Source organism: Canis aureus, chromosome 9 (genome assembly GCF_053574225.1).
Source record: "Canis aureus isolate CA01 chromosome 9, VMU_Caureus_v.1.0, whole genome shotgun sequence".
Classification (NCBI taxonomy): domain Eukaryota; kingdom Metazoa; phylum Chordata; class Mammalia; order Carnivora; family Canidae; genus Canis; species Canis aureus.
In genome coordinates this window covers 47,571,453-47,579,362 of record NC_135619.1, presented here as the reverse complement: position 1 = coordinate 47,579,362, position 7,910 = coordinate 47,571,453, and positions in this window count along the sequence as shown.

Sequence of the window (7,910 nt, the reverse complement as noted above, 5' to 3'; positions counted from 1 at the left end):
GCCGCCCCCTGGCGGGGAGCGCCCGGCACAGCCGAGCCCGCGCGGCCGGGGGGGGGAGGGGAGCCCGGGCCGCCCCGTCAGCCCCGCCTGGCGCGCGTCGCCCCCGACGGCCGCCGCCTGCAGCCAGTGCGCCCCGGAGTCCCCGGCCGCTCCTCCGGCTGCGGGGACGCCGCCGCCCCGCCCCGCCCCGCCCCGCCCCGCCCCCGCCCGCCGCCGGCCCAGCCCCAATCCCTCCCGGCGCAGCGGCGAGCGTTTCCCACGCGCGCGGCGCTCCCCGGGCGCCTCCTCCCCGCCCTCCGCCGCCGCCGCCCCGGCGCTGGGCTCCGACCGCGAGGAGCCGACCTCGGGGCTCAGCCGCCCCACGGGACCCGCCAGCCCCCCGCCGGCCGCCGCCGCCGCCCGCCCCAGCGCCTCCGAGTGCGCCGCGGAGCCCTGGGCGCAGCCGGAGAGTGGGAGGAAGCGCGCGAGCCCGGGAGGGACTGCGGGGGGCGAGGGGCGACCGCGCGCACCCCGGGAGGACGCCCGCCTGCTCTGCCTCGGGCTCCCCGCGCTCCCCCGCGCCCGGCTTCCCCGCCCCCCGAGGGCCGGGCCGGGGAGGGGGGCCGGGGCGGAGCGGAGCCGCCGCGACCCAGCTGGAAACGACGCTCCCGGAGGAGCTGCAGGGAAGGGGCTCCAACACGGTTTGGGGCTCGCTAAGATTTAGGGGGCCCTGGAGGCTAGAGGGGGGCCGGGGAAGGCCTCTGAGCGCGGGTGTCTGTGAACGATCCTGCCCTTGGGGATCGCCAGGGCAGCCGGGTGGGGCGCGGGGCGAGGGAGGGGGTCCGGCAGGCACATTGTCGTATCTGAACTCTGTGAGCAAGTTGGACCGAGCCCCACGCTTGGGCGCCTCGACTGCGCCGGCCGCGGAGTCGCGGTCTCTGCGCCCCAGCGGGACCAAAGCCCTCCTCCGGAAGCAAAGGGCCTGGGAACAGCGCGTTTAAGGGTGAAGGAAGGGGGAAGGTTCAGGAAGGGGGCGAGCTGAGCCCCCAGGTCACTGTCAGCGCTCGGCGCGTCCTCCGGGGTCCCCTCCTTACCTGGTGGCTTTCCTAACAAAGTAAGAGACGGTGAAGTCCCGGTGATCATCCAGCCGCGCTTCCGCGGAGGCCTGATCCCGCCGCAGCCCCCCCGCCCCCCGCCCGCGCCGGGGCTGCCCGCTCCGGGGCCCACGCGGCGTCTGGCAGCTGGCTCGTGCCGCTGTGCGCCGCGGCCGCGGTCCCTCCGCGAGGAGGAGAGCTCTGCCCGAGCCGCTCCCCCTCCGCTGCGCTCCCGGCCCCGGGCTGTGGGCGGCGCTGCTCGCCCCGGGCCAGCCTCTGGCCGCGCCCCGCCTCTCCCGGGCCTCCCCGCCCCCAGGTGGGGCGGGTGGGGCAGGCGCAGCGGCCGCGCCTCCCCCCGGGTCCGCCGGAGACCGGGGCTCGCAGACGCTCGGGCCCCAGATTCCCAGGCGGCGACGGAGGCAACTGGCGAGCTCCCCGGAAGCTCAGTGGCCGCCGCTGAGGTGCGCTGGGGCTGCAAGGGCTGCAGGGGGGCGCACAGAGGTGACGGGGGCGGGGGGGCTCGCGGAGTGCCCCGCTTAAGAGAGGGACGGTCGCGATGAGTGCGCCCACCCCCAGGTCCTGAGAGCCGGAGGGAGGGGCAGTTTCCACCAAAAATGAGAAGTGCTGTTACCCTGGGCACTTTGCCTCCAACCTGGGTGAACCACGACCGTCCAGCGCCCTGGGCTTGGGTCTGGAAGGAGCGGCGACCCACCTTCCTGCGAGCCCAGGCAGCCCGCGGGTGTGGGCCACAGATTTGTGGGTCCTGGTGGGTGACTTCCAGCAGAGGCATTCCCCTACTAGTATGCCCATGATAACGACGATGCTAATTATGAATTAGGCGTCTTTGCACCAAACACTCCCTTTGCATGACTGCAAACAAGATGTTCTGGAAAAAGGAGAAGGTAAACTGAAATAACCGTGATGGTTTGGGGATGAAGTCAGGAAACAAGGGCACCTCTGCACAATCAGGTTAACTTGAGAGCAAAGGCACTACCCGGATGCAATGCAAAGCAGGCCGGTTAGCCCACGTTTAAATTAATTCGTCATCTACATTTAAGTGGGATTAACACACTTTTAAAATTAGTATGTCATCTGACCTATCTCAAACATTTATCAAGATGAGATACCGTTTCCTTTGTTTCTTCTGACCTAAAATGTGGTGAGTAAACAAATTTCCGCCCTAATTTCCGATGGAACCCGTCTCAGGGAACAAAATATTTTGGGAAGAAAATGATGAAGTCTAGATGTGGGTAAACCAACTATCTCCTCTGGAGATGGAAGAGTCACATTTGGCAGGGAACCCTCAGTCGACTGATAGATCAGGCAATTGACAAAGCAGGAAAAGTGCATCTGGTGCATTATTAAGTATCAAGATGATGGACATAGGTCATAATGAAGCTTGTACTTCAGCTCATTGACTTGAGTCATAATAACAATGACTTTATAAAAGCACCCTCCTATCTTTTTTCTCATTGTCCTCGCAAAGAAATTTAACAATGTCTGTGTTGTCATTATCAGGAAAATATGTCAGCCTTCTCCTTAATTAAAGCCTTCCCTGTAGTCTTCACATTAAAATTTTATGTTTTCCATTTTTAAAAATTATTTCAGTTGCTCTTTGGAGACAAATCACTATATAAATCTCCACATACAAATAAATAAGTCAACCTATTACATGTTGTAAGACAGTTATTCATTTATATATGTCTGTACATAAGAAGCAAAAGATTTTTAGAAACATTTCATATGAATGCTATATTTTGAGGGATGGAAACACTAAAATGAATTATGTAATAGAAATAACATACACAATATTCTGTAAAATCTGTATTACATCATCATATATCTTTGCATGAAGATTGAGTGATTGTATGTCTCACCTGTCAGATGAAAGAAGAGGAATGTACTAACTGATAATTAGAAATAATATTATACAAGACTAGTATGTCCTAATTTATTAAAAGAGAGGGTAAGATTTGAGTTAAGGTTAAATAATAAGGAATTAGAATTCCATATTCAATGGAAATAAAATGTGTCTGATTAAATAAGAAACTAATATACATTAGAAAAAAATAGCTGACAGAGGGTGATTTTAATATGGCAATTAGTCCCTGACCAAATGGACAGTAAAAAATTGGGTTCTGTGAATTTCACTGTATGTAAATTTCACATGATTTTTCAGGGAAAAGTTTTTTTTTTTTTAAGATTTATTTATTTATAGCAGCAATGTCCACAATAGACAAATTGTGTAAGGAGCCTCGGTGTCCATCAAAAGATGAGTGGATAAAGAAGATGTGGTTTATGTATACAATGGAATATTTCTCAGCCATTAGAAACGACAAATACCCACCATTTGCTTCAATGTGGATGGAACTGGAGGGTATTATGCTGAGTGAAATGAGTCAATGGGAGAAGGACAAACATTATATGTTCTCATTCATTTGGGGAATATAAATAATAGTGAAAGGGAATAAAGGGGAAAGGAGAAAAAATAAGTGGGAAATATCAGAAAGGGAGACAGAACATGAAAGACTCTTAACTCTGGGAAACGAACTAGGGGTGGTGGAAGGGGAGGTCAGCGGGGGGTGGGGGTGACTGGGTGACGGGCCCTGAGGGGCAGTTGACGGGATGAGCACTGGGTGTTATTCTGTATGTTAACAAATTGAACACCAATAAAAAATATATTTATTAAAAAAAAGATTTATTTATTCATGAGAGACACACAGAGAGAGAAGCAGAGACACAGGCAGAGGGAGAAGCAGGCTCCATGCAGGGAGCCTGATGTGGAACTCGATCCCGGGTTTCCAGGATCATGCCCTGGGCCAAAGGCAGGCACTAAACCGCTGAGCCACCCAGGGATCCCCCGAGAAAATTTTTTTTTAAAGATTTTATTTACTTATTTCACACAGAGACAGATCACAAATTGGGGGAGTGGTAAGCAGGGGGAGAGGGAGAAACAGCTTCCCCACTGAGCAGAGAGCCTGATGTTGGGCTCCGTCCCACGGTCTTGGGATCATGATCTGAGCCAAAAGCAGATGCTTAACCAACTGAGCTGCCCAGGGAAAAGTTTTTGATCTATACCACAAATCAAGCATTGGACAGCAGACACATCAGAGTTGTGGACCTCACATTTCTGAACAATTTAGGAAGCCCACAAATCCATAGTTATTAATATTGTTATTTTTTGCCACTATTGTTGTTATTGTTTAGTTGAAATTCCAACATAACTGCCCCTTCTGTAGTCAAGTAATTTATTTGTCTGGAACAATGCCAGTCTAGTGAAGCATGTGATGCGTATTAAGATCTACTTCTCTGATTATCCCTAGTCCTCATACAGTGAGAGCAGTTGTTGGGAAGAGTACCAATTTTACTCGCTCTAGAGTCTCTATCTTCACCAAGATTCAAGAGAGCTGTTAAGAGAAATGCATTTGTCTAGACAGAGAGGGAAAACTATTCTCTATCATTTCCATTTCTAACTTCTTTTCTTCTTTTGATTAAAAAAAAAAAAAAAAAAAACTCCACCATTGTAGGAAAATTTTACTGATAGGTAAAAGAAGCCCCAGAAGATCCTTACAAATCTGAAATGGGGCCTTTTCATTTAAGTATAATGGACTTGGATGAAGATATGAATGTGAAGGGTGAAGCTTGAATAGTCTTCTGTCTCACAACATTTATATCTTGCTATCCACAGCATATTCTTGTCTATGTATATGATATAGGTGAAGAGCAAGGACTTTGGAAAAAAGTCTCGGTTTGAGTAAAAGCCCAGGGCAGATGGCTTCACAGGCAAATTCTATCCAGCATTTAAAGAGTTAATACCTGTTCTTCTCAAACTGTTCCAAAAAAGAGAGGAAGAAAAGCTTCCAAGTTCATTTTATGAGGCCAGTATTACCCTACTACCAAAACCAGATAAAGACACTACCAAAAGGGGCAGCCCAGGTGGCTCAGCCGTTTAGCGCCGCCTTCAACCCAGGGCCTGATCCTGGAGACCCGGGATTGGGTCCCACGTTGGGCTCCCTGTGTGGAGCCTGCTTCTCCCTCTGCCTGTGTCTCTGCCTCTCTCTCTCTGTGTCTCTCATGAATAAATAAATAAAATCTTAAAAAAAAAAAAAAAAGAAAGTAAAGAAAAAGAAAGAGAACTACAGGCAATTCATTGTTTCTGATGAATATATGCAAAAATCCTTAACAAAATATTAGCAAGCAGAATCCAACAGTACATTAAAAAATCATTCACCATATCAAGTAGGATATTATTCCTGGGATGCAGTGGTGGTTTAATATTCACATATCAATCAATACCATACATCACATCAATAAAAGAAAGGATGAAACCCATGTAATAATTTCAGTAGAGGGCAGCCTGGGTGGCTCAGCAGTTTAGCGCTGTCTTCAATCCAGGGCATGATCCTGGAGACCTGGGGTCGAGTCCTATGTCAGGCTCTTTGCATAGAGCCTGCTTCTTCCTCTGCCTGTGCCTCTGCCTATCTCTCTCTCTCTCTCTGTGTGTCTCTCATGAATAAATAAATAAAAAATCTTAAAAAATAATAATAATAGGGCAGCCCGGGTGGCTCAGCGGTTTAGCGCCGCCTTCAGCCTAGGGCGTGGTCCTGAAGACCAGGGATCAAGTCCCAAGTCGGGCTCCCTGCATGGAGCCCGCTTCTCCCTCTGCCTGTCTCTCTGCCTCTCTCTTTCTCTCTGTGTCTCTCATGAATAAATAAAATCTTTAAAAATAATAATAATAATTTCAGTAGATGCAATGTGTTTGATAGAGTGCAACATAAAACCCTCAAAAAGTAGGAACAGAGAGAACAAAACCCTCAACAAAGTAGGTACAGAGAGAACATACCTCTCTTCTCTCACAGTTTGCTGATTTCTTTAGTGGATTACTTGGATTCATTTCTCTTTATTTTTTGCATATGTGTTGCCAGTTTTTGATTTGTGGTTACCATCAGGTTTACGTATAACATCTTATGCATAAAGCAGTCTATATTAAGTTGATGGTCCCCTGAAGTTTGCATCCATTCTAAAAGCACTTAATTTTTACTCTCTCCAAACCATTTTAGGTGTATGGTGACATACTTTATATCTTTTTATTTCATGAATCCCTTGACTAGTTTTTGTAGACTCACTGCTTTTTGCTTCTTACTTTTCTTACTCCTGCTTATGGTCTTTCTTTTTCACTCAAAGCCTCCCCTTTAACATTCCTTGTAATGTTGGCTTAGCTGTGATCAATTCCCTTAACTTTTGTTTGGGAAACTATTTCTCTCTTTTTATTCTGAATGATAGCCTTGTTGGTTAGAATATTCATGGTTGCAGATGTTTTTTTCAGCACTGTATATATATCATGTCACTCCCTTCTGGCCCACACAATTTTTGCTAAAATCAGCTTATAGTGTTATGGGGTTTCCCTTGTTTGTGACTATTTTCTTTTCTCTTGCTGCTTTTAAAATTCTTTTTCCCACTACTTTTTGCCATTTTTAGTTGCTGTATGTCTGGTGTGGACCTCCTTGAGTTGATTTTGTTAGGGGCTCTCTGTACCTCTTAAATCTGGACTTCTGGGATCCCTGGGTGGCGCTGCGGTTTGGCGCCTGCCTTTGGCCCAGGGCGCGATTCTGGAGACCCAGGATCGAATCCCACATCGGGCTCCCGGTGCATGGAGCCTGCTTCTCCCTCTGCCTATGTCTCTGCCTCTCTCTCTCTCTCTCTGTGACTATCATAAATAAATAAAAATTAAAAAAAAAAAAATTAAAAAAAAAAAAAAACCAATTTAAAAAATAAATAAATAAATAAATCTGGACTTCTGTTTCCTGTTTCCTTCTTCAGATTTGGGAAGCTTTCAGCTATTATATCTTCAAATACATTTTCTACCCCCTCTTCTCTTTCTTCTGGGATTCCTATTATGCAAATGTTGTTATGCTTGATGGTGTTTTTGAGTTCCTTAAATCTATTTTCATTTATTATTATTTTTTTCTCCCTCTTTTTCAGTTCGATTGCTTTCTGTTACTCTGCCTTCCAGGTCACTGACTTCATTCTTCTGCCTCCTTGAGTTCTGCTTCCTCTCTTCTATCCAGTGTGTTTTTAATTTCAGTTATTGAGTTCTTCATCTCTGACTGGTTCTTTTTTATGTTCTCTATCTCTTTGTTTAGTGTCCCATTGAGGTTCTCTACTCTTTTCTCAAATTTAGTGAGTATCTCTATGACTATTTCTTTAAATTCTCTATCAGACATATTATTTGGATTTCATTTAGCTCTCTTGTTTTGATACTGTACTGTTCTTTTATTTGGGACATATTCCTCTATCTCCTTATTTTGCCTAATTCTCTGTGTCTGATTCTGTGTGTTTGGAATGTCAGCTACATATCCTGCTCTTGATGATAGTGACCTTTTGAAAAAGAGGTCCTGTTGTGCCTTGCAATGCAATGTACCCTGTTCCCCAGAACTTGATGCTTCACAAGTGTCTCCTATGTGGGTTGTCTGTACCCTACTATTGTGGCTCACTTGTGTTTGTCTTTAGTCCAGTAGTCTGCAATGGTTCTCTTTGTCTGTCGTGGCTAGGGCTTGGTCTCTGTGTTGTTAATAGGTCAGTCTGGGGCCCACCTTGGGCTTGAGTTTACTCAGACCAGCAGTTTCCCAGAGCTTCAGTCTCACTGAACTGCAGGGCAGGCTCCCTATGTTGTCCCCTGGGAAGCTTTTGTTGGTGGGTGGAGCCTACAGTCAGAACAGATGTCTGGCCCCAGCCCACTGCTGGGGTTGCAGTCAAACTGGTATGGGTGGTTTCTTTCCCTCTCCCCAGGGCAGGAGTCATTGTGAAGTGGTCCTGGTCCCTGTTAGGGCTGGTTGC